The 27,435-nt window shown below is 42.7% G+C and overlaps 8 non-coding genes and 2 pseudogenes across 8 annotated transcripts; all 10 read left to right on the forward strand.

Annotated features, from left to right (window-relative positions):
* LOC141219341 (U2 spliceosomal RNA) lies at positions 1–187 on the forward strand. The gene has a single exon (XR_012287874.1). It is a non-coding gene; the product is annotated as a U2 spliceosomal RNA (small nuclear RNA).
* Positions 188–7,936: 7,749 nt separating this feature from the next.
* On the forward strand, positions 7,937–8,149 carry LOC141219358 (U2 spliceosomal RNA; annotated as a pseudogene).
* A 1,097-nt stretch (positions 8,150–9,246) lies between these two features.
* LOC141219331 (U2 spliceosomal RNA) lies at positions 9,247–9,437 on the forward strand. Its single transcript, XR_012287865.1, has one exon. It is a non-coding gene; the product is annotated as a U2 spliceosomal RNA (small nuclear RNA).
* A 1,099-nt stretch (positions 9,438–10,536) lies between these two features.
* Positions 10,537–10,628, forward strand: LOC141219369 (U2 spliceosomal RNA; annotated as a pseudogene).
* Positions 10,629–11,422: 794 nt separating this feature from the next.
* Positions 11,423–11,604, forward strand: LOC141219350 (U2 spliceosomal RNA). The gene has a single exon (XR_012287881.1). It is a non-coding gene; the product is annotated as a U2 spliceosomal RNA (small nuclear RNA).
* Positions 11,605–12,701: 1,097 nt separating this feature from the next.
* On the forward strand, positions 12,702–12,892 carry LOC141219343 (U2 spliceosomal RNA). Its single transcript, XR_012287876.1, has one exon. It is a non-coding gene; the product is annotated as a U2 spliceosomal RNA (small nuclear RNA).
* Positions 12,893–13,990: 1,098 nt separating this feature from the next.
* On the forward strand, positions 13,991–14,181 carry LOC141219354 (U2 spliceosomal RNA). Its single transcript, XR_012287883.1, has one exon. It is a non-coding gene; the product is annotated as a U2 spliceosomal RNA (small nuclear RNA).
* A 1,098-nt stretch (positions 14,182–15,279) lies between these two features.
* LOC141219366 (U2 spliceosomal RNA) lies at positions 15,280–15,470 on the forward strand. The gene has a single exon (XR_012287886.1). It is a non-coding gene; the product is annotated as a U2 spliceosomal RNA (small nuclear RNA).
* A 1,098-nt stretch (positions 15,471–16,568) lies between these two features.
* Positions 16,569–16,759, forward strand: LOC141219371 (U2 spliceosomal RNA). The gene has a single exon (XR_012287887.1). It is a non-coding gene; the product is annotated as a U2 spliceosomal RNA (small nuclear RNA).
* A 6,373-nt stretch (positions 16,760–23,132) lies between these two features.
* Positions 23,133–23,321, forward strand: LOC141219340 (U2 spliceosomal RNA). The gene has a single exon (XR_012287873.1). It is a non-coding gene; the product is annotated as a U2 spliceosomal RNA (small nuclear RNA).
* Positions 23,322–27,435: the final 4,114 nt, after the last annotated feature.

The following is a 27,435-nucleotide window of genomic DNA, read 5'->3' on the forward strand; positions in this document are numbered from 1 at the left end:
ATCCCTGTGAGGGGATAGCCAAATTAAAAAAAAATCTGTTCTTATCAGTTTAATATCTGATACGTCCCCTATCTGGGGACCATATATTAAATGGATTTTTAGAACAGGGAGATGGAAAAAGAGCTTGCTCTGTCCACTCCACGCATTGACCTGGTATTGCAGTATCTCCAGGACCGGTGCACCCCTTCTTTAATGCAGTTTCTAAAATCAGAAAGAATTGAATTCAATGTTTTTTGTTCATTTTGCTTGTTTGTCGGATTTTGGGATGGACTCTTTGGCTTTGCTTTTCTTCTCCTCATTGGATTTTTCATGTTCAAAGTTGCAGAAGCCAGATGACAAGCTCATTTTGGTTCAACTTCAGCAACTGTGCATTGCATTGCCATGTAATGTAATGCAATGCTATCTTTCTAGCTCTCCCTCTTTACTTCCTTTTGGATAAACAGACATATTAGGCAAGCATTTGGAGCTTTCACCTACAGTTATATGAAAAAGTTTGGGCACCCCTATTAATCTTAAGCTTAATGTTTTATAAAAATTGGTGTTTTTGCAACAGCTATTTCAGTTTGATATATGTAATAATTGTTGGACACAGTAATGTTTCTGCCTTGAAATGAGGTTTATTGTACTAACAGAAAATGTGCAATCTGCATTCAAACAAAATTTGACAGGTGCATAAGTATGGGCACCCTTATCATTTTCTTGTTTTAAATACTCCTACCTACTTTTTACTGACTTACTAAAGCACTTTTTTTGGTTCTGTAACCTCATTGAGCTTTGAACTTCATAGCCAGGTGTATACAATCATGAGAAAAGCTACTTAAAGTGGTCACTTGCAAGTTGTTCTCCTGTTTAAATCTCCTCTGAAGAGTGGCAACATGGGCTCCTCAAAACAACTGTCAAATGATCTGAAAACAAAGATTATTCAACATAGTTGTTCAGGGGAAGGAAACAAAAAGCTGTCTCAGAGATTTAACCTGTCAGTTTCCACTGTGAGGAACATAGTAAGGAAATGGAAGTACACAGGGACAGTTCTTGTTAAGGCCAGAAGTGGCAGGCCAAGAAAAACATCAGAAAGGCAGAGAAGAAGAATGGTGAGATCAGTCAAGGACAATCCTCAGACCACCTCCAGAGAGCTGCAACATCAACTTGCTGCAGATGGTGTCACTGTGCATCGGTCAACTATACAACGCACTTTGCACAAGGAGAAGCTGTATGGGAGAGTGATGCGAAAGAAGCCGTTTCTGCAAGCACGCCACAAACAGAGTCGGCTGAGGTATGCAAAAGCACATTTGGAGAAGCCAATTTCTTTTTGGAAGAAGGTCCTGTGGACTGATGAAACCAAGATTGAGTTGTTTGGTCATACAAAAAGGCGTTATGCATGGCAGCAAAAAAACACAGCATTCCAAGAAAAACACTTGCTACCCACAGTAAAATTTGGTGGAGGTTCCATCATGCTTTGGGGCTGTGTGGCCAATGCCGGCACCGGGAATCTTGTTAAAGTTGAGGGACGCATGGATTCCACTCAGTATCAGCAGATTCTTGACGATAATGTTCAAGAATCAGTGACAAAGTTGAAGTTATGCAGGGGATGGATCTTTCAGCAAGACAATGATCCAAAACACTGCTCCACATCTACTCAGGCATTCATGCAGAGGAACAATTACAATGTTCTGGAATGGCCATCCCAGTCCCCAGACCTGAATATCATTGAACATCTGTGGGATCATTTGAAGAGGGCTGTCCATGCTCGGCGACCATCAAACTTAACTGAACTGGAATTGTTTTGTAAAGAGGAATGGTCAAAAATACCTTCATGCAAGATCCAGGAAATCATTGAAAGCTACAGGAAGCGACTAGAGGCTGTTATTTTTGCAAAAGGAGGATCTACTAAATATTAATGTCACTTTTCTCGTGAGGTGCCCATACTTATGCACCTGTCAAATTTTGTTTGAATGCAGATTGCACATTTTCTGTTAGTACAATAAACCTCATTTCAAGGCAGAAACATTACTGTGTCCAACAATTATTACATATATCAAACTGAAATAGGTGTTGCAAAAACACCAATTTTTATAAAACATTAAGCTTAAGATTAATAGGGGTGCCCACACTTTTTCATATAACTGTAAATAACTACAGGTGGTGAGATAAGCTGCACAATATAATTGACCTTTCAGTATATTGTTGCACACACACCATCTATTTAGCAAATGCCCTTGTTATCAACAGCAGCCTTTTAAACTCACCTGAGCTAACAGGTATGTGCGCTGGTTACTCTGCTGCGCTTAAAATTTCTTTTTTGGTTTTCTACAATGCCTTTTCTGAAACGTTGTCTCCCTCTGCTGGAACACTGACTTCTTTCATTTAATGCCTGCAGACTATAAAAGAGAACCCAAACCAAAAAGTTTGGTTGATTAGTCTGTGGCATTCTGTTAAACTGTTGCTTATGGCGGTCTCTGTGAGCTTCTCAGTGACATTCAGCCAGCCAGGTATCCTGCCTGCAGTAGATGGAATGTGGCAATGGAACACTGGCTACGCGTGACATAATAGGCTCTGAGCCTTTATATACCTGCGCACAGCAGCAGCCACCTTCAGTCTGCTGCTGGACAGCCAGCAGCAGCAGGAGAGGTAAGTAATCAGCAGCCCTCCTGCTAAGGGTAGACAGCTGCTCTTTCCACCCCACCCCCCGCCTTAATTGGTTCTCCTCCCTTCCAACAGTGTTGAGGCGGGTGGGAACAGCAGGGGGTGAGGGTGCTGTGTTTAAAGAGGTGGAGTTATGCAGATCTAAAACGCGTGGATTGCAGCAGCAGCAAGCCGAAAAGTGCAGGCATGTAAGGGATCTAGAGGTTGACAACATGTCTTCTTAACGGGAGTCCAGGAGCTCATCTCCACAAATGGACTTTTCAGGATCCTTGGGTGGCTCCGTAGTTCGAAACCAATTCTGGTTATCGCTTCTCGGCCTTTTGGCTAAGATCAAGTGTCTTGTCTGGGGTCCTTGAGTGTTTTCCCTTGGCCTTCCGGCATCGCCATCTTGATGGCTTAAGCCGGTTACTGCTTTAGGGGGAGAACGAGGAGGAACGAGAGAGTGATCATAATGGGCGTGAAGATACGCTATGCTGGGACCGATGACAATCGGGTTCGCTATGCATTCCGCATTGAAGTTGATGCTGCTGTCAGAGAGCGTTTCAATCTGTCGTATATGGTGCACGAGGTGATCTTCAAAATCCTGGAAGTGACAAGAGAAAACATCGTCTGCCTGCAGGAATCCCGGAAAGAAGGACGGTATGTCTTGGTGCTGCAATCTATGGCGGCTTGCCGGAACCTGTATAAGAAGTTGAGGGAGCAGGAGAAGAATCCAACCTTGCATGGTTTGACTTTTACAGTCTTGTACTCCAAAGGTGATGTTCCCCTAGTCATATTTATGTATAATCCCTTTGTGCACGAACATGACATTGCGACTTTTCTTAAAAGGCATTGTGACTTTGTGAGCAACAGTCACAAAATCATGAACGAGGAGAACTTATGGACTGGCAAATACAGATATTTTGTCAGATTTGGGGAAAGTTCTTTGGAGCCTGGAGGTGTTCATTACCCTCCCCAAAGTTTCTCTATCGGGAGAGATAGGGGTATTCTCTTCTTTCCTGAGGCCCCAGTTTTTTGCAGGAAATGTAAGAAGTACGGACACTTACAAGAGGTTTGTACTGCTGTGCCTGTTTGCTCCAAGTGCAACCAAAGTGGGCATGTTGCTAAGGACTGTACCAATCCAATTGTTTGCAATGCTTGTGGTATGGAGGGGCATGCCTTTAAGGATTGTACTCGTCGTGCGAACGAGGGCAAGGCAAGGGCATACTCTGAGGTGGTCTCGAACTCTCCGAGGCCTAAGAGTGTGGCACCTGAGGCCGCAGTTTCTTCCAGGGTGAAGGTAGTGGAACAGCGTGTGGAGACTGCTCCAGTGAGGGCGTCTGCTGACCTACTGGTGGAGCCCGGGAGAGTGGAAGAGGTTCTGGCAGCTGAGATGGACATTTCTTCCTATCAGGGGGGTTTCATTGACTCCTTTTGTGAAGAACGTGAGGGAGCCTTGGAAATCCCAGGGGACCCGGCTCTCAGTTGGAGCAGTGAAAGTATGGATGAAGAGGGAGCTGGAGGTCAAGGAGACTTCACTGAGACTGGGGTGAGGTCTTCTGAGGAACCGGACCGCGCTAAGAATAAAAGGGCCCGGTTGTCTGAACCATCAAGTAGCCAATGCGTGGCAAGTCCGGTGAGTGAGCGGGATTACCCAGTGGTTTCTCTTTCTCCTGCGTCAACGGCTTACCTGGAGGAGAATTTGGAGTCCACTATCTTTCAGCTAAGTGGGAGTTCGCCGGATGACAAAGGATAAGGAAGGCATGTTGTTTTGCTGAGACTGGTGTTTCTGGTTTTTGAGCCAAAGAATGGTCTCTAAACTAAATTGGGACATTGCGTCCCTTAATGTAAGACTTTTAAAGTCTAGAGTTAGAAGATCTGTGATTCTGGACTTCTTACATAACCATTCTTTTGATATTATGTGTCTACAGGAGTGTGGTATAGAAGAACCCCTGGAAAACGCTGATTGGCCATATGGCCAGCATATCTGGTCTGGCTCTAGTGGGAATAAAAATGATGGAGTTGGGATAGTATTAAATAATAGAAATTTTGTTTTTGAATGTTATAAGGTAATAGAGGTGGGTCGTTGCATCTCTGCAGTTGTGTGTGGGAGGGGGTGGAAAGTTAAAATTATAAATATTTATGGTCCTACAAAAAAAGAAGACAGGTTAAGTTTATTAGATAAATTATGTTTAGAATTACCTGGTAGGATCCCTGTGATAGTAACAGGTGATTTTAACTGTGTAACTGAGGGGAAAGTTGATGCCTCAGGAAAAAAATTGGCAAACATTATTTCTGATTTTTTCTTTTTTGATGCTGCTGAGGTTTATTTGGGGAAGCCACCACCACCAACCTATAAAGCTGACAGGGGTGGGATAACATCTAGGATTGATAGGATGTTTTTTTCTAAAAATATAATATGTGATGGTTTTTCTCAATTTTCAGTTCCTTTTTCGGACCATGTGTGCCTGAAAGGTGAGTTTAGAGGGGATTTAAGGCGGGTGCATGGGAGAGGTGTGTGGAAATTGAATGTGAGTTTGCTTGAGGATGAGAGAATTGTGAATGATTTTAAGAAAAAATATAGTTGGTGTAAATCTCAAAAGAGTAAGTTTGAAAGTGTGTTGGTGTGGTGGGATTGGATGAAGTATGAAGTGCAAAAGTTTTTTCGTCGATGGGGCTATAAAAAGGCTGCCATGGTTAGGAGTCAATATAAAGATTTAATGATGAGGGTGGAATGGCTGGAGAAAATGAGGATGTGTGGTGTGGATGTGGATGATTTGTTAAGAAGTGCGAGAGAGGATTTGAAGAGGACTTTGGAGAGGAAGGGAAGGGAAATAATTTTTAGGTCAAAGGTGGTCCATCTTGATAAAGATGAAAAGTGTTCAAGATATTTCTTTAAAAAAATAAATGGTAAGAAGGAGGGTATGGAGGAGATTTTTGATGTGGATGGTGTTTGTGTGAGTGGGGAGGATGTAATGAAGGAAGTGGTCACGTTTTATGCTGAGTTGTTTGGCAGGAAGTGGGTGGATGAGAGTTTGAAAGAAGAAGTGCTTAAGACTTTGGATTGTAAGGTGGATAAGGATGGATGTTCTGGTCTATGTGAGGCAGTGATTGAGGAGGAAGTTAAGAAAGCGGTGTTTGGTGCAAGGAAAAATGTGACGCCTGGGAAGGATGGTTTGCCTGTGGAGCTATATGTTATGATGTGGGAAGTGATGGGTATGGATTTAGTGGAAGTGTGTCAGTTTATGTGGGAGAATGGGATGCTTGCGGGTTCAATGAAGGAGGGAGTGGTGGTCTTAATCCATAAGAAAGGGGATAAAAGGTGTTTGAGTAATTGGAGGCCAATTACGCTTCTGAACGCCGATTACAAGGTATTCAGTAAAATTTTGGCGTGTCGGATGCGTGTGGTTGTAGCTGATGTGATTGGTAAAGATCAAGTGTGTGCAGTGCCTGGTAGATGTATGACGGATAATCTGTGTCTTTTAAGAGATGTGTTGTGGGATTGTAAAGTAAGAAAGCAGAAGTGTATGGTGATGGCTGTTGACTTTGAAAAGGCGTTTGATCGCGTGTCTCATGTGTTTCTATTTGAGGTTTTGCGTAGAATGGGTTTTCCGGAGAAATTTGTGCGTGCCGTGAGAGGATTGTATGGGGAGGTGGTGAGTGAATTTCTGGTGAATGGGTTTTTGAGTGAGAAAGTGTGTATTAGGTCTGGTGTGAGGCAAGGTTGTCCCATGTCACCGGTATTATTTGTGTGTGTGATTGAGCCACTGCTGTGTATGATTCGGAAAGAGAAAGTGGTGCGTGGCTTGTTAGTGCCAGGGAGTGGTGGAATGACTGTGAAAGTCTTAGGATATATGGATGATGTAGTAGTGGTGAGTGAGAGTGTGGCCTCTATGGAGAGAGTAAAATTGTTGTTGAATTTTTTTTGTGGCGCGTCAGCGTTTCGTGTGAATTGGAACAAATGCATGTTTAAATGTTTTGGTGACAATAGGATTAAGATGGATGGTGTGGCTGGTGTGGATGGTGCAATTAAAGTGTTGGGAGTTTTTTTTAATGATGATTTGAAAGGTTATGAGAGTTGGGATGAATGTGGTGAGCGGATTGTGCGGAAGATGAATTTTTGGAAGTTACGTTCTTTGTCTTTGGTAGGGAAGGTTCTTATTATTAAGGCTGTTATTCTCCCTATTTTGCTTTATGTTTCTTGTATTTTTCCAGTGCCCTATAGTAAAATTAAAAAAGTGGAGAAACTAATTTTTGTGTTTTTTTGGGGCAGTAGGATGGAAAGACTTAAGAGAGAGATTTTGTTTAAGCAATATTTGTATGGGGGACTGAAGTTTCTGAATATTGAAGTGTTTCTAACATTGCATTTTATTAAGACTATGGTCATTTTGATTGGGAAGAATAATAAAGGGGCATTTATGTGTAAGTATTTGGCTGGATGGATGCTGTATGGTCTGAATTGGGTGAAGCGTGATAAGAATGTGCCTGTTGCTTTTAAGCGTCCTGAGTGGTATGGTTTGATTGAGAAGTTTGTGAGGAAGAATGATTTGTTAGCAGTTGCAATGAAAGACTTTATGTTGGTTAAGAAGGTGATGGGGAAGATGTGTGTGAATGAGTGTGAGAGTAATGTGGTGGGATTGCGTTCTATGGAAGTTGCGCGGGTATGGAAGAAGTTAAGCATTCAAGGTGTGTCGAATAGACAGCGAGATATAGTATGGATGGGCCTTCATAATATTTTGCCAGTGAGGGATTTTCAGAAGAAAAGAGATCTCATAAGATCTGCAGTATGTCCAAGGGATGGTTGTGGAGCGAATGAGACGGTGAGGCACCTTATGTGGGATTGTAATTTTGCGTATGATGTGTGGAAAGGTGTGGGTGGACTGTGTAAAGGGGTTGCTGGTGTGAAGTTTATTGATTGGAGAGTGGCTATGTTTGGTTTTGGTGCTAGTCGTCGTGGCCTAGAAAGGATGATGTGGTTTATTATGGTGTGTGTGCAGGAGAGCTTATGGGATGTGAGAAATTTGTGTGTGTTTAAAAGAGTAAATTTAACAGTAAATGATTGTATTAGGTTGATCTTAGCAAAACTATATGTAATCTATTTGTGGGATACAAGAGAAGGTGGTGGTGGTGGAACAGATTCTGAAGGTGTGTGGAAATACCTTAAGTGGCAGGATATGGTTAAATACCGTTGATATTTTTTCTGGAAATTTCTCTGGCATAGGATTACTTGTTTGTATTTTTGTTGAATAATACTTTAATAAAGAAACCACAATGATGTTTATGAAGTGGCAGTATAACTTATGACGAAGTCTGGTTAACTGTTTGCTTATATCTAAACCTGAGTGGTTTTAAAAAAAAAAAAAAAAAAAAAAAATCTGTTCTTATCAGTTTAATATCTGATACGTCCCCTATCTGGGGACCATATATTAAATGGATTTTTAGAACAGAGAGATGGTAAAAGAGCTTGCTCTGTCCACTCCACGCATTGACCTGGTATTGCAGCATTTCCAGGACCAGTGCACTCATTCTTTAATGCAGTTTCTAAAATCAGAAAGAATTGAATTCAATGTTTTTTGTTCATTTTGCTTGTTTGTCGGATTTTTGGATGGACTTTTTGGCTTTGCTTTTCTTCTCCTCATTGTATTTTTCATGTTAAAAGTTGCAGAAGCCAGATGACAAACTCATTTTGGTTCAACTTCAGCAACTCTGCATTGCATAGCCATGTAATGTAATGCAATGCTATCTATCTAGCTCTCCCTCTTTACTTCCTTTTGGATAAACAGCCATATTAGGCAAGCATTTTGGAGCTTTCACCTAACTAATTACAGGTGGTGAGATAAGCAGCACAATATAATTGTTCTTTCAGTATATTGTTGCACACACACCATCTATTTACCAAATGCCCTTGTTATCAACAGCAGCGATTTAAACTCACCTGAGCTAACAGGTATGTGCGCTGGTTACTCTGCTGCACTTAAAATGTCTTTTTTGGCTTGCTCCAATGCCTTTTCTGAAACGTTGTCTCCCTCTGGTTGAACACTGACTTCTTTCATTTAACGCCTGCAGACTATAAAAAATAACCCAACCCAAAAAGTTTGGTTGATTAGTCTGTGGCATTCTTTTAAACTGTTGCTTATGGCGGTCTCTGTGAGCTTCTCAGTGCCGTTCAACCAGCCAGGTATCCTGCCTGCAGTAGATGGAATGTGGCAATGGAACACTGGCTGCGCGTGTCATAATAGGCTCTGAGCCTTTATATACCAGCGCACGGCAGCAGCCACCTTCAGTCTGCTGCTGGACAGCCAGCAGCAGCAGGAAAGGTAAGTAATCAGCAACACTCCTGCTAAGGGTAGACAGCTGCTCGTCCCCCCTTAATTGGTTCTCCTCCCTTCCACCGGTGTTGAGGCGGGTGGGAACAGCAGGGGGTGAGGGTGCTGCGCTAAAATAGTTGGAGTCATGCAGATCTAAAACGCGTGGATTGCTGCAGCAGCAAGCCAAAAAGTGCAGGCATGTAAGGGATCTAGAGGTTGACAACATGTCTTCTTAACGGGAGTCCAGGTGGCCATCTCCACAAATGGACTTTTCAGGATCCGAGGGTGGCACCGTAGGCCGAAACCAATTCTGGTTATCGCTTCTCGGCCTTTTGGCTAAGATCAAGTGTAGTATCTGTTCTTATCAGTTTAATATCTGATACGTCCCCTATCTGGGGACCATATATTAAATGGATTTTTAGAACAGGGAGATGGTAAAAGAGCTTGCTCTGTCCACTCCACGCATTGACCTGGTATTGCAGCATTTCCAGGACCAGTGCACTCATTCTTTAATGCAGTTTCTAAAATCAGAAAAAAATGAATTCAATGCATTTTGTTGCTTTTGCTTGTTTGTCGGATTTTTGGATGGACTTTTTGGCTTTGCTTTTCTTCTCCTAATTGTATTTTTCATGTTAAAAGTTGCAGAAGCCAGATGACAAACTCATTTTGGTTCAACTTCAGCAACTCTGCATTGCATAGCCATGTACTGTAATGCAATGCTATCTATCTAGCTCTCCCTCTTTACTTCCTTTTGGATAAACAGCCATATTAGGCAAGCATTTTGGAGCTTTCACCTAACTAATTACAGGTGGTGAGATAAGCTGCACAATATAATTGTTCTTTCAGTATATTGTTGCACACACACCATCTATTTAGCAAATGCCCTTGTTATCAACAGCAGCCATTTAAACTCACCTGAGCTAACAGGTATGTGCGCTGGTTACTCTGCTGCACTTAAAATGTCTTTTTTGGCTTGCTCCAATGCCTTTTCTGAAACGTTGTCTCCCTCTGGTGGAACACTGACTTCTTTCATTTAACGCCTGCAGACTATAAAAAATAACCCAACCCAAAAAGTTTGGTTGATTAGTCTGTGGCATTCTTTTAAACTGTTGCTTATGGCGGTCTCTGTGAACTTCTCAGTGCCGTTCAACCAGCCAGGTATCCTGCCTGCAGTAGATGGAATGTGGCAATGGAACACTGGCTGCGCGTGTCATAATAGGCTCTGAGCCTTTATATACCAGCGCACGGCAGCAGTCACCTTCAGTCTGCTGCTGGACAGCCAGCAGCAGCAGGAAAGGTAAGTAATCAGCAACACTCCTGCTAAGGGTAGACAGCTGCTCGTCCCCCCCCTTAATTGGTTCTCCTCCCTTCCACCGGTGTTGAGGCGGGTGGGAACAGCAGGGGGTGAGGGTGCTGTGCTAAAATAGTTGGAGTCATGCAGATCTAAAACGCGTGGATTGCTGCAGCAGCAAGCCGAAAAGTGCAGGCATGTAAGGGATCTAGAGGTTGACAACATGTCTTCTTAACGGGAGTCCAGGTGGCCATCTCCACAAATGGACTTTTCAGGATCCGAGGGTGGCACCGTAGGCCGAAACCAATTCTGGTTATCGCTTCTCGGCCTTTTGGCTAAGATCAAGTGTAGTATCTTTCGAAAAGGCGGTTTTGGATGTTGGCCGCCCTAGTAGATTGATACATTATGCACACTGGGGTTTAGGCGCTTGTTAGTACGCCAGGTGGCTAATATAGTCATCTGGTGGAAAGCATGGCCCCCCAGGATCGACGCCATTGGGCCGGGGAAGATCGAAAGCCCGAAGTGTGAAGTGCCCCAGGAGTGGTGACCCTGGGGTGCCTTAACTCACTGGGATTGGGAACCCCACTTGAGTTTATGGCACATTTGCACTAGCACTTCAATATTTCTTTCTTCACACACACCCTTATTCCGGGCCTTCTGGCCTTAGGATGGGGAATTTTTCAATTCACGGTCGAAGGTCCGGGCAGTATTATACTGTGAAACCTTCACTATTTATTTAATTTTTTTTTGTCACTGTGTGTCCACTTTTTCACGTGTGTCCACGTCCTTACTAGGATTTTGTCGGGATGCGGTTCCCTTACGGGTTCCTCTCTTGGCAGGTCTAGGGGGGGAGTGTGTGGCCATCAGGTTCCGCTCCCCCCTGAACCCCACTGGCTCTCCTCTTTCGGGAGGAGAGCGTTGTTGGCTCCCCTCTTCCGGGAGGGGAGCACAGTCTTTGGCTCCCAGTGCCTTGCTCGGGTGAGAACTCGGGCAGGTATTGGGGGTAAGATTGGGTCGCCTCTGGCTCCGGCTGGAGGTGGCTATTTGTCCCTGTTCCTCGCTGTGGCCTTCTGGCTCGGAGGGACGGGGAATGGTTTGGGGGACCCTTCTCCTTTTGGAGAGGGTTTCAAGAAGACCAGCATCCTAGTGCACTTTTTTTTGTGGCACTTGTCACTTTTTTAAGCGCACTCGGGTTTTGTACACGAATTCGGGCTTTCGAAAAAAGAAAAATCTGTTCTTATCAGTTTAATATCTGATACGTCCCCTATCTGGGGACCATATATTAAATGGATTTTTAGAACAGGGAGATGGTAAAAGAGCTTGCTCTGTCCACTCCACGCATTGACCTGGTATTGCAGCATTTCCAGGACCAGTGCACTCATTCTTTAATGCAGTTTCTAAAATCAGAAAAAATTGAATTCAATGCATTTTGTTGCTTTTGCTTGTTTGTCGGATTTTTGGATGGACTTTTGGCTTTGCTTTTCTTCTCCTAATTGTATTTTTCATGTTAAAAGTTGCAGAAGCCAGATGACAAACTCATTTTGGTTCAACTTCAGCAACTCTGCATTGCATAGCCATGTACTGTAATGCAATGCTATCTATCTAGCTCTCCCTCTTTACTTCCTTTTGGATAAACAGCCATATTAGGCAAGCATTTTGGAGCTTTCACCTAACTAATTACAGGTGGTGAGATAAGCTGCACAATATAATTGTTCTTTCAGTATATTGTTGCACACACACCATCTATTTAGCAAATGCCCTTGTTATCAACAGCAGCCATTTAAACTCACCTGAGCTAACAGGTATGTGCGCTGGTTACTCTGCTGCACTTAAAATGTCTTTTTTGGCTTGCTCCAATGCCTTTTCTGAAACGTTGTCTCCCTCTGGTGGAACACTGACTTCTTTCATTTAACGCCTGCAGACTATAAAAAATAACCCAACCCAAAAAGTTTGGTTGATTAGTCTGTGGCATTCTTTTAAACTGTTGCTTATGGCGGTCTCTGTGAGCTTCTCAGTGCCGTTCAACCAGCCAGGTATCCTGCCTGCAGTAGATGGAATGTGGCAATGGAACACTGGCTGCGCGTGTCATAATAGGCTCTGAGCCTTTATATACCAGCGCACGGCAGCAGCCACCTTCAGTCTGCTGCTGGACAGCCAGCAGCAGCAGGAAAGGTAAGTAATCAGCAACACTCCTGCTAAGGGTAGACAGCTGCTCGTCCCCCCCTTAATTGGTTCTCCTCCCTTCCACCGGTGTTGAGGCGGGTGGGAACAGCAGGGGGTGAGGGTGCTGTGCTAAAATAGTTGGAGTCATGCAGATCTAAAACGCGTGGATTGCTGCAGCAGCAAGCCGAAAAGTGCAGGCATGTAAGGGATCTAGAGGTTGACAACATGTCTTCTTAACGGGAGTCCAGGTGGCCATCTCCACAAATGGACTTTTCAGGATCCGAGGGTGGCACCGTAGGCCGAAACCAATTCTGGTTATCGCTTCTCGGCCTTTTGGCTAAGATCAAGTGTAGTATCTGTTCTTATCAGTTTAATATCTGATACGTCCCCTATCTGGGGACCATATATTAAATGGATTTTTAGAACAGGGAGATGGTAAAAGAGCTTGCTCTGTCCACTCCACGCATTGACCTGGTATTGCAGCATTTCCAGGACCAGTGCACTCATTCTTTAATGCAGTTTCTAAAATCAGAAAAAATTGAATTCAATGCATTTTGTTGCTTTTGCTTGTTTGTCGGATTTTTGGATGGACTTTTTGGCTTTGCTTTTCTTCTCCTAATTGTATTTTTCATGTTAAAAGTTGCAGAAGCCAGATGACAAACTCATTTTGGTTCAACTTCAGCAACTCTGCATTGCATAGCCATGTACTGTAATGCAATGCTATCTATCTAGCTCTCCCTCTTTACTTCCTTTTGGATAAACAGCCATATTAGGCAAGCATTTTGGAGCTTTCACCTAACTAATTACAGGTGGTGAGATAAGCTGCACAATATAATTGTTCTTTCAGTATATTGTTGCACACACACCATCTATTTAGCAAATGCCCTTGTTATCAACAGCAGCCATTTAAACTCACCTGAGCTAACTGGTATGTGCGCTGGTTACTCTGCTGCACTTAAAATGTCTTTTTTGGCTTGCTCCAATGCCTTTTCTGAAACGTTGTCTCCCTCTGGTGGAACACTGACTTCTTTCATTTAACGCCTGCAGACTATAAAAAATAACCCAACCCAAAAAGTTTGGTTGATTAGTCTGTGGCATTCTTTTAAACTGTTGCTTATGGCGGTCTCTGTGAGCTTCTCAGTGCCGTTCAACCAGCCAGGTATCCTGCCTGCAGTAGATGGAATGTGGCAATGGAACACTGGCTGCGCGTGTCATAATAGGCTCTGAGCCTTTATATACCAGCGCACGGCAGCAGTCACCTTCAGTCTGCTGCTGGACAGCCAGCAGCAGCAGGAAAGGTAAGTAATCAGCAACACTCCTGCTAAGGGTAGACAGCTGCTCGTCCCCCCCTTAATTGGTTCTCCTCCCTTCCACCGGTGTTGAGGCGGGTGGGAACAGCAGGGGGTGAGGGTGCTGTGCTAAAATAGTTGGAGTCATGCAGATCTAAAACGCGTGGATTGCTGCAGCAGCAAGCCGAAAAGTGCAGGCATGTAAGGGATCTAGAGGTTGACAACATGTCTTCTTAACGGGAGTCCAGGTGGCCATCTCCACAAATGGACTTTTCAGGATCCGAGGGTGGCACCGTAGGCCGAAACCAATTCTGGTTATCGCTTCTCGGCCTTTTGGCTAAGATCAAGTGTAGTATCTGTTCTTATCAGTTTAATATCTGATACGTCCCCTATCTGGGGACCATATATTAAATGGATTTTTAGAACAGGGAGATGGTAAAAGAGCTTGCTCTGTCCACTCCACGCATTGACCTGGTATTGCAGCATTTCCAGGACCAGTGCACTCATTCTTTAATGCAGTTTCTAAAATCAGAAAAAATTGAATTCAATGCATTTTGTTGCTTTTGCTTGTTTGTCGGATTTTTGGATGGACTTTTTGGCTTTGCTTTTCTTCTCCTAATTGTATTTTTCATGTTAAAAGTTGCAGAAGCCAGATGACAAACTCATTTTGGTTCAACTTCAGCAACTCTGCATTGCATAGCCATGTACTGTAATGCAATGCTATCTATCTAGCTCTCCCTCTTTACTTCCTTTTGGATAAACAGCCATATTAGGCAAGCATTTTGGAGCTTTCACCTAACTAATTACAGGTGGTGAGATAAGCTGCACAATATAATTGTTCTTTCAGTATATTGTTGCACACACACCATCTATTTAGCAAATGCCCTTGTTATCAACAGCAGCCATTTAAACTCACCTGAGCTAACAGGTATGTGCGCTGGTTACTCTGCTGCACTTAAAATGTCTTTTTTGGCTTGTTCCAATGCCTTTTCTGAAACGTTGTCTCCCTCTGGTGGAACACTGACTTCTTTCATTTAACGCCTGCAGACTATAAAAAATAACCCAACCCAAAAAGTTTGGTTGATTAGTCTGTGGCATTCTTTTAAACTGTTGCTTATGGTGGTCTCTGTGAGCTTCTCAGTGCCGTTCAACCAGCCAGGTATCCTGCCTGCAGTAGATGGAATGTGGCAATGGAACACTGGCTGCGCGTGTCATAATAGGCTCTGAGCCTTTATATACCAGCGCACGGCAGCAGCCACCTTCAGTCTGCTGCTGGACAGCCAGCAGCAGCAGGAAAGGTAAGTAATCAGCAACACTCCTGCTAAGGGTAGACAGCTGCTCGTCCCCCCCTTAATTGGTTCTCCTCCCTTCCACCGGTGTTGAGGCGGGTGGGAACAGCAGGGGGTGAGGGTGCTGTGCTAAAATAGTTGGAGTCATGCAGATCTAAAACGCGTGGATTGCTGCAGCAGCAAGCCGAAAAGTGCAGGCATGTAAGGGATCTAGAGGTTGACAACATGTCTTCTTAACGGGAGTCCAGGTGGCCATCTCCACAAATGGACTTTTCAGGATCCGAGGGTGGCACCGTAGGCCGAAACCAATTCTGGTTATCGCTTCTCGGCCTTTTGGCTAAGATCAAGTGTAGTATCTGTTCTTATCAGTTTAATATCTGATACGTCCCCTATCTGGGGACCATATATTAAATGGATTTTTAGAACAGGGAGATGGTAAAAGAGCTTGCTCTGTCCACTCCACGCATTGACCTGGTATTGCAGCATTTCCAGGACCAGTGCACTCATTCTTTAATGCAGTTTCTAAAATCAGAAAAAATTGAATTCAATGCATTTTGTTGCTTTTGCTTGTTTGTCGGATTTTTGGATGGACTTTTTGGCTTTGCTTTTCTTCTCCTAATTGTATTTTTCATGTTAAAAGTTGCAGAAGCCAGATGACAAACTCATTTTGGTTCAACTTCAGCAACTCTGCATTGCATAGCCATGTACTGTAATGCAATGCTATCTATCTAGCTCTCCCTCTTTACTTCCTTTTGGATAAACAGCCATATTAGGCAAGCATTTTGGAGCTTTCACCTAACTAATTACAGGTGGTGAGATAAGCTGCACAATATAATTGTTCTTTCAGTATATTGTTGCACACACACCATCTATTTAGCAAATGCCCTTGTTATCAACAGCAGCCATTTAAACTCACCTGAGCTAACAGGTATGTGCGCTGGTTACTCTGCTGCACTTAAAATGTCTTTTTTGGCTTGCTCCAATGCCTTTTCTGAAACGTTGTCTCCCTCTGGTGGAACACTGACTTCTTTCATTTAACGCCTGCAGACTATAAAAAATAACCCAACCCAAAAAGTTTGGTTGATTAGTCTGTGGCATTCTTTTAAACTGTTGCTTATGGCGGTCTCTGTGAGCTTCTCAGTGCCGTTCAACCAGCCAGCTATCCTGCCTGGAGTAGATGGAATGTGGCAATGGAACACTGGCTGCGCGTGTCATAATAGGCTCTGAGCCTTTATATACCAGCGCACGGCAGCAGCCACCTTCAGTCTGCTGCTGGACAGCCAGCAGCAGCAGGAAAGGTAAGTAATCAGCAACACTCCTGCTAAGGGTAGACAGCTGCTCGTCCCCCCCTTAATTGGTTCTCCTCCCTTCCACCGGTGTTGAGGCGGGTGGGAACAGCAGGGGGTGAGGGTGCTGTGCTAAAATAGTTGGAGTCATGCAGATCTAAAACGCGTGGATTGCTGCAGCAGCAAGCCGAAAAGTGCAGGCATGTAAGGGATCTAGAGGTTGACAACATGTCTTCTTAACGGGAGTCCAGGTGGCCATCTCCACAAATGGACTTTTCAGGATCCGAGGGTGGCACCGTAGGCCGAAACCAATTCTGGTTATCGCTTCTCGGCCTTTTGGCTAAGATCAAGTGTAGTATCTGTTCTTATCAGTTTAATATCTGATACGTCCCCTATCTGGGGACCATATATTAAATGGATTTTTAGAACAGGGAGATGGTAAAAGAGCTTGCTCTGTCCACTCCACGCATTGACCTGGTATTGCAGCATTTCCAGGACCAGTGCACTCATTCTTTAATGCAGTTTCTAAAATCAGAAAAAATTGAATTCAATGCATTTTGTTGCTTTTGCTTGTTTGTCGGATTTTTGGATGGACTTTTTGGCTTTGCTTTTCTTCTCCTAATTGTATTTTTCATGTTAAAAGTTGCAGAAGCCAGATGACAAACTCATTTTGGTTCAACTTCAGCAACTCTGCATTGCATAGCCATGTACTGTAATGCAATGCTATCTATCTAGCTCTCCCTCTTTACTTCCTTTTGGATAAACAGCCATATTAGGCAAGCATTTTGGAGCTTTCACCTAACTAATTACAGGTGGTGAGATAAGCTGCACAATATAATTGTTCTTTCAGTATATTGTTGCACACACACCATCTATTTAGCAAATGCCCTTGTTATCAACAGCAGCCATTTAAACTCACCTGAGCTAACAGGTATGTGCGCTGGTTACTCTGCTGCACTTAAAATGTCTTTTTTGGCTTGCTCCAATGCCTTTTCTGAAACGTTGTCTCCCTCTGGTGGAACACTGACTTCTTTCATTTAACGCCTGCAGACTATAAAAAATAACCCAACCCAAAAAGTTTGGTTGATTAGTCTGTGGCATTCTTTTAAACTGTTGCTTATGGCGGTCTCTGTGAGCTTCTCAGTGCCGTTCAACCAGCCAGCTATCCTGCCTGGAGTAGATGGAATGTGGCAATGGAACACTGGCTGCGCGTGTCATAATAGGCTCTGAGCCTTTATATACCAGCGCACGGCAGCAGCCACCTTCAGTCTGCTGCTGGACAGCCAGCAGCAGCAGGAAAGGTAAGTAATCAGCAACACTCCTGCTAAGGGTAGACAGCTGCTCGTTCCCCCCTTAATTGGTTCTCCTCCTTTCCACCGGTGTTGAGGCGGGTGGGAACAGCAGGGGGTGAGGGTGCTGTGCTAAAATAGTTGGAGTCATGCAGATCTAAAACGCGTGGATTGCTGCAGCAGCAAGCCGAAAAGTGCAGGCATGTAAGGGATCTAGAGGTTGACAACATGTCTTCTTAACGGGAGTCCAGGTGGCCATCTCCACAAATGGACTTTTCAGGATCCGAGGGTGGCACCGTAGGCCGAAACCAATTCTGGTTATCGCTTCTCGGCCTTTTGGCTACGATCAAGTGCTTTATTGCAGGAGATTGTGGTTGAAGGGCACTCGGGTACCCCTCTCCTTGGCCTGGCAGGATCGTCCACTTTGGTGGACTTAACCTGCTTGCTGCTATTAGGGAGAGGGCTTAGTCCCAGGGTAACGAGTTGCGATCCCCCAGCTTCCAGGTGTTTTTCGCTGCAAGAACACTGGGAGCGCAGATTGCAAGCGGCTGCAATTTGCAACCTTGTTGCCTTTTTCCATGGAGGTTGACCCTAACCTCGTGCCTCTTTATGCGAGGCTAAAAAACTCTATCCGAGTTCACTTCATGGCGGGTGGCTCGAATATGAGGAAATTAGGGTATGTAGTCCAGGACGTGCTCAGGAACCTTCTTGGCGTACAAAGGAATGAAATTCTCTCCATCCAGGATTATCCCAGAAGAGGTGACTATGACATCACATTCACCGGAGAAGGTATTTTTAGAGATGTACTAGAAAAGTTAAAAAAAGTTGAAAATAGTCCTGTTTTGAAAGGGATACAAATTGTTGAGCACGTCCTGGATGAGGTAAGACTGGTTATTGTAAAAATATTTTCGCCCTTTGTTTCTGCTCCAGAAGTAATGTCATTTCTAGCAATTTATTTTAAAAGTGTTAAATGTATTGGGAAGATATTAAACGAATATAACATATGGACATCTAAGTGGAAATTCCTTGTGAAGTGTACAAGAGATCCAAATACACCAGGTGGTATACGGCTCCCCCCTGCCCGTTTCAAAATTGGGCAAACAAATGGGGATTTCTTCTTTTCTGGGATGCCAGTATATTGCAGAAATTGTGGGCGCTATGGTCATTCAAAAGAAAACTGTCATGTATCATGTAGAAATTGTGCTAGTGAAGAACATGAGACAAAAGAATGCCCTAAGGAAAAGAAATGCAGTTTTTGCCAGACTCCAGGTCACTTTTATTTTTCTTGCCCTCACAGATTTCGGGAAGATGAGCAAAAGGGGAAGTCCAAGACGTCCGACCAAGGACCAAAAGATCAGACCACCCCTCAGGAGGAGGAACAACAACCTGGAGCCTCTGGAGACAATAAGGGCGTACCAAATAGTGAAGTGTCTCCAGAGTCTATGACAGGTAAAATACCAAATCCCAAAACCTGGCTGCAGGACCTGCGGGAGTCCAAAAGGAGGGCTGAGAAGGAGCAGAAGGGCACTACTGGTAAGGTCAAAAGGGACCGGCAAAAGGCCGACACAGAAGCCCATGCCCAGTCTGGGTCTCCTAGTGCTGAGGGCGCTGAGTGGATAAAGGTGGGTCCTAAGAAAAAGAAAAAGGGTGGTTCGGAGGAGGCAGCAGGAGGTGAACAGATGGACACTTCTCCAGAAGGGGACGTGGACGCAGGACCCTCAGGGGTTTCGGTCTCCGCTGCTACAGGTGGGGACCGGGATCTTGCTGCCTCTGAAGAGTCAGAGGCTCTGCCTTGTGCGCAACCTCCTCCTTTAGGACGACCTTCTACAGGTCAAACAGGGGCGTCGGAACCCCTCGGGGACCCACCTGATGAGGAACTGCATGGCCAGCCAATGGAGACCCAGCGGGTTCTGCCAGCCAGCCCTCCGAGCTATGCCAGTGTAGCGTCGGGTTTATATAAATGTGGTAATCTTTCCTCCTCCACGGAGACTCTCGTGACGATACTATCAGATGAGGAGGGAGGCGTAAGCCCAGTGGTCTGATCAGGTTCATCGGACAGGTAAATCCGTTGCTCTTAGTTACCTAAGTAAAATTTCTACATTTTCTAATGATGGCTGAACTCAAAGGTATTTCCCTCAACGTGAGAGGCATAAAATCTAACACGAGAAGAACTGCTCTTTTTAATTTTTTTACGTGTTTTACTGCATCTGTATTTTTTCTGCAAGAATGTAATATCCCACATGAAATGTCATATCAAAAATATAAAGATGAGTGGAAGTGTGGGCCATCTGTCTGGTCCGGATCGAATGCTGCAGGATCAGCGGGTGTAGCCATACTTTTTAAAGGGAACGTTTTAATTGATTTTATTCAGGAAATTTTACCAGGTCGTATTTTATTAGTGAAAGCTTTTATTGATGGTATTAGATGGCAGTTTTTAAATTTTTATGGATCCCCAGAGAAAAATGAAAGAGCCGAAATGCTTGATCTTTTACCATTATTTATTAATAACTCTGAACCTTTTATCTTAGCAGGGGATTTTAATTGTGTTTTAAAAGGTGAAAACCGGCGCTCCAGCTCTGTAAGCAGGAACTACGATAAAACCTCAGGTATGCTACATGATATAGTCAAAGATGCTAAATTGATAGACATATATAAAGAGTGTCATAGTGACAGCCCAGAGGACGCCGGTTTCACTTGGAGCAATGCTAATTGTAGCTCTAGGATTGATTTTATTTTTGGTTCAGATAAAACAATACCTGCCGAATGTGAAGTTTTAACTAATATATTTTCAGACCATAAACTTTTATCCTTTACCATAAAAGTAAATGACAACAAAAAATGTGGTAAGAAAAGCTGGAAAATGAACGTATCCCTTTTAACCGACCCGCAGATTTTATCAGATTTTATTGAGTTTTATAGGAAATGTAGAAAAGGGAAAAAAACAAATGAGACTATGAGTGTATGGTGGGATAGAATGAAAGTAAAAATAAAAGACTTTTTTATTAAAAAGAGTATATGTAGAGCCAAAGAAAAATATGAAGAATATAGAATTTTAAATACCCGCCTACAAACATTATTTAAGCTCAGAGACAATGGGATAGATGTACAACTTGATATTTCAAACTTAAAAGAAGAGATTTCAAAATGGCTAGAACAAAAAGGAAAAGAGATAATTTTTCGTTCTAGAGTACAACATATAGAAGAAAATGAAAAGTGTTCCAGATATTTTTTTAGGAAAAATAAAAAAGAAAAAGTGATAATTGACCATATAGATGGTGAGAATAATATAAAAAATATGCTGGGTAAAGTTGAGTTTTTTTTTTCTAATCTTTTTAATGGAAAAAATATAGATAATAAATTAATGGATGATTCGCTGCAAGGACTAACAGCTGTTTTAGATCCCGCATCCCAAGAGTTTTTATCCCAAGTTTTAACGGAACAAGAAGTGTTAAAAACTATTAAAAGTTTTAAAACTGGAAAGGTCCCTGGTCCTGATGGCATCCCAATAGAATTTTATGTATGTTTTTATGATATTTTAAAAGATGATTTGTTTTATTTGTTTACTGAGGTTTTTAATAATAAGGTTTTATTAAATTCCTGGAAGAAAGGTGAAGTCTCCCTCCTATACAAAAAAGGTGATAAATCAAAATTAGAAAACTGGAGACCAATAACACTTTTAAATTGTGACTATAAAATAATGGCTAAAATTTGTGCAAATCGTCTAAAAGAAGTCATCAGCAAAGTTATTCATTCTAATCAAGTGTGTGGGGTGCCGGGGCGCAGTATATGGGACAATCTGAATTTAGTGAAAGACTGTATTGAGGATATGAAAGACAGAAAGGGGAAAATGGCGATTTTATCTATTGATTTTGAAAAAGCATTTGACCGTGTCTCACACTTTTATCTTTTTAAAGTTTTAGAGAAAATGGGCATACCAGAAGGGTTTTTACTATCGCTTAAAGCATTTTACAAGGATTGTACAAGTAAGATTTTAGTGAATGGTTTTAAGACACAAGAGGTATTTTTATGGTCAGGGGTGAAACAGGGATGCCCTCTGTCCCCCCTACTGTTTATCTGTGCACTGGAACCAATGTTATGTGCAATACGCCAAAATAAACAGATATGCGGTGTCCCTCTGCCTGGAAGCGGTGGTTTGGAGGCCAAGGTTGTAGGCTACATGGATGACGTGGCGGTCTTGTGTACAGATGCACCATCACTTACGGCCACTCTCCATCAAGTGCAATCCTTTTGTCTAGCTTCTGGTTTTAAAATCAATTTTAATAAGTGTAACATTTTAAGTGTTGGGGGGATGATTTTACGTGATGTACCAATTAATGTCTCCGAATCCATTTCCATTTTAGGTATATCATTCACTGAAAATAATGATGGTTATAATAGTTGGGAAACAGTTACACAGAAAGTAAATACGAAAATATGTATGTGGAACATGAGGAGACTTACAATGGAGGGTAAAGTATTGGTTTTAAAGATGGTGATTTTACCTCTTTTATTGTATCTTAGCATGGTTTTCCCCCCGCCTGTTAATGTTTTAAAAAAGATAACCAAAACCTGTTTTACCTTCTTTTGGAACTCAAAAATGGAAAAGCTGAAAAGAGAAATCGTGATGAAATCAAAAGTAAAAGGTGGTAAAGATTTTCCAGATTTTAATAGGTTTCTTTTAATCCATCTGTTCGTTTACTGTTTTAATGCCCTTTTTAAGAATCACTATTGGTCCTTTTTTATGCGTTTTAATACAGGATTTTTTATGAGAAAGTTTGGATGGTATGAAGTTAATATATCTGTGCCCCATGCTTTTAATTTGTCGACGCATTATGAGATTTTAAGGAAAATAGTGTCCGATTTTAATTTAGGGACTAAGAAAATAGAGGAATTAAGAAATAGTAAGAAACTAATTAAAGAAATACGTAAAAGTGAGGAAATATGTAATGTTGACAGATATGATGATGACAAATCTATGTCTATCTGGAAAATGATTAACGTTTTTTATCTTTTTAATGAACAGAGAGATCTGGCTTGGAGTTGCATGCACCGCTGTCTTCCTTGCCGGGCATTCCAATACAGAAGAGGATTTGTGAGGTCTGCCATCTGCCCAAGAGCCGGATGACAAGACGAGGAAACGGTGGAACATCTATTATGGACATGTAATTTTGCAAAGGATTTCTGGAGAAGACTGCTCCCCCTACTGGAAAGGGTGGCAGACCTCAAGGACTTTACATATAAAACTGTGCTATACGGACTTATGGAATGCCCCACAATGGACCAGTACACAATGGCTTGGAAGACAGTGAACTGCGCCAAGTCATCTCTCTGGAAAGCGCGCAACATTGCTATTTTTAAACAAGATGTTTTATCAGTGAATGATGTTTTAAGTTTATGTTTATGTGAAATGTATACTTATTATTTAATTGACAAAAAGAAGAATGTACATATTTCCAAAAAATGGCTTGTTGACCAATGGAACCTAATTATTTAAAATCTTTGTATTTTTTTGTTTTGTAAATTTCATTTGTCTTTTAACGTTTGGTATTTGTGTAATTATGCTTGTAATTTGTTAAAGTTTTAATAAACGGTTTTATCCCTCTGCAGGGGATAGCCAAATTAAAAAAAAAATCTGTTCTTATCAGTTTAATATCTGATACGTCCCCTATCTGGGGACCATATATTAAATGGATTTTTAGAACAGGGAGATGGAAAAAGAGCTTGCTCTGTCCACTCCACGCATTGACCTGGTATTGCAGTATCTCCAGGACCGGTGCACCCCTTCTTTAATGCAGTTTCTAAAATCAGAAAGAATTGAATTCAATGTTTTTTGTTGTTTTTGCTTGTTTGTCGGATTTTGGGATGGACTCTTTGGCTTTGCTTTTCTTCTCCTCATTGGATTTTTCATGTTCAAAGTTGCTGAAGCCAGATGACAAGCTCATTTTGGTTCAACTTCAGCAACTGTGCATTGCATTGCCATGTAATGTGATGCAATGCTATCTTTCTAGCTCTCCCTCTTTACTTCCTTTTGGATAAACAGACATATTAGGCAAGCATTTTGGAGCTTTCACCTAAATAACTACAGGTGGTGAGATAAGCTGCACAATATAATTGACCTTTCAGTATATTGTTGCACACACACCATCTATTTAGCAAATGCCCTTGTTATCAACAGCAGCCTTTTAAACTCACCTGAGCTAACAGGTATGTGCGCTGGTTACTCTGCTGCGCTTAAAATTTCTTTTTTGGTTTGCTACAATGCCTTTTCTGAAACGTTGTCTCCCTCTGCTGGAACACTGACTTCTTTCATTTAATGCCTGCAGACTATAAAAGAGAACCCAAACCAAAAAGTTTGGTTGATTAGTCTGTGGCATTCTGTTAAACTGTTGCTTATGGCGGTCTCTGTGAGCTTCTCAGTGACATTCAGCCAGCCAGGTATCCTGCCTGCAGTAGATGGAATGTGGCAATGGAACGCTGGCTGCGTGTGTCATAATAGGCTCTGAGCCTTTATATACCTGCGCACAGCAGCAGCCACCTTCAGTCTGCTGCTGGACAGCCAGCAGCAGCAGGAGAGGTAAGTAATCAGCAGCCCTCCTGCTAAGGGTAGACAGCTGCTCGTTCCACCCCACCCCCCGCCTTAATTGGTTCTCCTCCCTTCCAACGGTGTTGAGGCGGGTGGGAACAGCAGGGGGTGAGGGTGCTGTGTTTAAAGAGGTGGAGTTATGCAGATCTAAAACGCGTGGATTGCAGCAGCAGCAAGCCGAAAAGTGCAGGCATGTAAGGGATCTAGAGGTTGACAACATGTCTTCTTAACTGGAGTCCAGGAGCTCATCTCCACAAATGGACTTTTCAGGATCCTTGGGTGGCTCCGTAGTTCGAAACCAATTCTGGTTATCGCTTCTCGGCCTTTTGGCTGAGACCAAGTGCTTCACAGCAGGAGGTTTCAGTTAAAGGGCACTCAGGTACCCCTCTCCTTGGCCTGGCAGTATCGTCCACTTCGGTGGGCTTCACCTGCCTGCTGCTATTAGGGAGAGGGATTAGTCCTAGGGTAACGGGCAGCGATCCCCCAGCCTTCAGGTGCTTTATCTCAAAGCTCTGAAGGCGCAGATTGCAGGCGGTTGCAATTTGCATTTTGTTGCGCCATACCATGGAGGTTGACCCCAACCTCGTGCCTCTATATGCGAGGCTTAAGAACACCATAAGGGTCCGCTTTACGGCTGGTGGTTCCGATATGCGGAATCTGGGATATGTAGTCCAGGACGTGCTTGAGAAACTGCTCCACGTCAGAACCAACTAAATCCTTTCTATCCAGGATTATCCTCGACGTGGAGATTATGATGTAACCTTTACTGGCGAAGGTATTTTCAAAGATGTTTTGTCCAGAGTTAAGTCGGTAGAAAATAGCCCTGGTCTAAAAGGGATTCAGATCATCGAGCACGTCCTGGATGAGGTAAAGATGGTGGTTGTGAAAATCTTCTCACCCTTCATAACGGCACCAGAGGTTATTTCCTTTTTGTCAGTTTATTTTAAAAGTGTGAAATTGATTGGGAAAGTGTTGAATGAGTTTAACATCTGGACCTCAAAATGGAAGTTTTTAGTAAAATGTGAAAGAGACCCTAAATTCCCTGGAGGTGTGAGACTTCCTCCAGCTCGATTTAAAATAGGGCAAACTAATGGGGATTTTTTTTTCTCAGGAATGCCACTTTTCTGTAGGTATTGTGGTCTCTATGGGCACTCTAAGGATAGTTGTGGTGCCACTTGTAGAAATTGTGCCAGTACTGAACATGACACAAAGGAGTGCCCAAATGAAAAAAAATGCTCTTTTTGTCGGACACCTGGTCATTTCTATTTTTCTTGCCCTCACAGGTTCAGAGAGGATGAACAAAAACAAAAGGAGAAGTCCAAGACATCCGGGAATGGACGGGCCAATCAGACCACCCCTCAGGAGGAGGAACAACAACCTGGAGCCTCGGGAGGTGATAAGGGCGCTTCGACTAGTAACAATCCCTCCGAGTCAATGACAGGTAACTCACAGGAGCCCAGGAGCTGGCTGAAAGACCATAAGGAGGCTAAAAGGAAGGCTGAGAAAGATCATAAAGGGGCGGTCGGTAAGGCCAAAAAAGAGCGCCAAAAGGCTGACACCGAGCCCAAAATTCCCACTGGATCTCACGAGAGCGAGGGCGGTACGTGGCATTTGGTGAGGTCTCATAATAAGAAAAAGAATGGTTCCGTGGAGGTGGCTAATAGGGAGGAGATGGATACATCCCCTCACGGGGGTGTAGACTCTGGAATCCCGAGGTCCCGGGGCTCTGCTGCCCCAGGTGGGGCCCCGAACCTGGCTGCCTCCGGGGACTCTGAGGCTCCGCCATGTGCGCAGCCTGCCCCTGTGTTACGACCCTCTGCGGGTCAGCAGGGGAGTGCGGAGCCTCTCGGAGACCCACCTGACGAGGACCTAAATGGTCAGCCTATGGAGACCCAGTGTAACCTTTCTCTCAATATCCTTCCGAGCTACACCCCAGTAGCGTCGGGTCTTAATTTAAGTGAATGTTCCTTCTCCGATGATGAAGACTCTTTGATAACGGTGGATTCAGAAGAGGGCGTTGGTGAAAGTCCAAGTGGTCTGATCCGTCCATCGGATAGGTAAAGTCCAGTTTTTGTTTCTTCCTAACCATTTGTTATGATGGCTGACATTAGTGGTGTTTCCCTCAATGTGAGAGGCATAGGATCCAAGACCAGAAGAGCTACTGTTTTACATTTTTTAACCTGTTTTACAGCTTCTGTTTTCTTTTTACAAGAATGTCATATCCCTTATAAGATTTCTTACAAAAAATATAAGGAAGAGTGGAAACATGGTCCATCGGTCTGGTCTGGATCAAATGCAACCGGATCAGCCGGGGTAGCTATACTTTTTAAGGGAAATGTGTCTATTGATTTTATCCAAGATATTTTACCGGGTCGTATTCTTTTAGTTAAGGCTTTTATTGATGGGACAAGATGGCAGTTTTTAAATTTTTATGGGTCACCTGATAAAAATGAAAGGGCTGATATGCTGGAAATTTTACCTTTATTTATTAACATTTCTGAACCTTTTATCCTGGCAGGTGATTTTAATTGTATTTTAAAAGGCGAAAGCCGACGCTCCGGTTCCGTGAGTAGAAATTATGACAAAACGTCTGGAATGTTAAACAATATTATAAATGATTGTAAATTAACTGATGTGTATAAAGAATGTAACAAGGATAGCCCTATAGACGCTGGTTTCACCTGGAGCAATTCTACATGTAGCTCCAGGATAGATTTTGTTTTAGGTTCAGAAAAAATACTGCCAGTGAAATGTGAAGTTTTAACTAATATTCTCTCAGATCACAAGGTTTTATCTTTTAGAGTGAGGATTAATGGAAAGAAGAAATGTGGTAAGAAATCTTGGAAATTGAATGTGTCCCTTTTAAAAGATCCACAAATTTTATCGGATTTTATTGAGTTTTATGTAAACTGTAGAAAAAGGAAAAACCCCAATATTTCTTTTAGCTCCTGGTGGGATAGAATGAAAATAAGCATTAAAGATTTCTTTATAAAGAAAAGCATACAAAAAGCTAAAGAAAAGTTTGAGATCTATAATTTTCTTAATATCAGGTTACAGACATTGTACAAATTCAAAGACAATGGTCTGGATGTAGGTAATGATATATTGAGTCTTAAAGGAGAAATTTCAAAGTGGTTGGAACAAAAAGGAAAAGAACTGATTTTTCGTTCAAAGGTAAAACACGTAGAAGAGCATGAGACTTGTTCCAGGTATTTTTTTAAGAAAAACAAACAGGCGAAAACAATAATTGATAACATAGATGGAGATAGTAATATCAACGTTATATTGGATAAGGTAAATGTCTATTTTAATGAT

The sequence above is a fragment of the Phyllobates terribilis genome, unplaced genomic scaffold, assembly GCF_046119375.1.
Source record: "Phyllobates terribilis strain yellow unplaced genomic scaffold, ASM4611937v1 Scaffold_264__1_contigs__length_2628131, whole genome shotgun sequence".
NCBI classification, from domain to species: Eukaryota; Metazoa; Chordata; class Amphibia; order Anura; family Dendrobatidae; genus Phyllobates; species Phyllobates terribilis.